Genomic DNA, 1,483 nt, shown 5'->3' on the forward strand with positions numbered 1-1,483 from the left:
GGCCCGCTCCCACAGGTCAGTGGAAGTCCCGGACTCAGGACTACAAAAATGGCTCACGGAGCCAAGTAAAAGTGCGCAACCGCGCAAGACAAAAATAATACTGACGGGAGGGGGGACCAGCTGAGGACAATGCCAGTAAAAGAATGGCAGTCACAAGAATTCAGGGAAATAAAAAGAAGAAGAAAAAGTACAGAAGAAAAAGTGAATAGATTAGAGATGATCATGATCAGGAAAAAGAGTAGACAAGGTGGAATAGCGAGAAACAGCCATAGAAATGGAAGTAGATGACTTAAAAAAGAAATTAGAAGAATCTGATTAAAAAAAAAGTTAAAGAGACACAGGAGCTGTTAGCTCAGAAGATAGATATAATAGAAAATTATAATAGAAGAAACAATATAAAGATAGTGGGCCTTAAGGAAGATGAAGAAGGCAAGAATATGAGAGAATTTATAAAAGAATGGATCCCCAGGGTCCTAGGAAGACCAGAATTACAGGAAGAAATGGAAATAGAAAGGGCACACAGAACATTAGCCCCTAAACCACAACCACAACAAAAACCAAGATCCATTCTAGTAAAATTCCTAAGATATACAACAAGAGAAAATATATTGGAGAAGGCAATGAAAAAAAAAGAGAAGACAAAAAACCACTGGAATACAAGGGCCAAAAATTTTTTTTCTATCCAGATATAAGTTTTGAACTCCTGAAGAAGAGAAAGGAGTTCAATGCAGCAAAAACGACCCTATGGAAAAAAGGTTATAAATTCATGTTAAAATACCCAGCGGTACTTAAAATAGTTATTCCGGGGCAGCAAAACAAACTATTCTCGGATCCGAAAGAAGCACGAAAATTTGCAGAACAACTACAAAACAGACAGAGGGATGAAGAGATGTAAAAAGAACAAAAATGACAACAAACTATATGTATGTGTGTATGTAGGTATATATATATATATATATATGTATATGTGTATATGTATATGTGTGTATATATAAAAAATAGAGTATAGGTAAGAACTAAGAAGGGAAAGAAAGGAAGTAAGGAGGGAATTAAGAGAGTGACCTTTGTTATATATGAAGATTAAAATCTTTTCTGGGGGGGGGCTGGGTGGGGAAGAATTACAGTCACTGCAAAATCAGTTGACACTTGCGAGCGGATTCGCAAATCCAAATGAAGAGGGGAGATGTGGTTGCCTGACAAGGGACAAAGGGCAACTCAAAAGGGGAGGGACTATTGGGATTAAAGGAATTTTAGATATGAGAATAGTGCAAATATTTTATGTTTTAGAAATGTTGTCTTATAATGTGTTCAAAAAAAAGAAAGCAGAAATGGATAAGAAGGGAAGGTGGTGATGAGGAAACGGAAAGGAAAGATAAACAAAGTATGAAATGACTATGTTAAACTATATGACTTTAAATATTAATGGAATACATAACCAAATCAAAAGGAAGAAACTTAAATTTACTGAAAAAAGAAAAAATTG

The sequence above is a fragment of the Narcine bancroftii genome, chromosome 3 (genome assembly GCF_036971445.1).
Source record: "Narcine bancroftii isolate sNarBan1 chromosome 3, sNarBan1.hap1, whole genome shotgun sequence".
NCBI lineage: Eukaryota > Metazoa > Chordata > Chondrichthyes > Torpediniformes > Narcinidae > Narcine > Narcine bancroftii.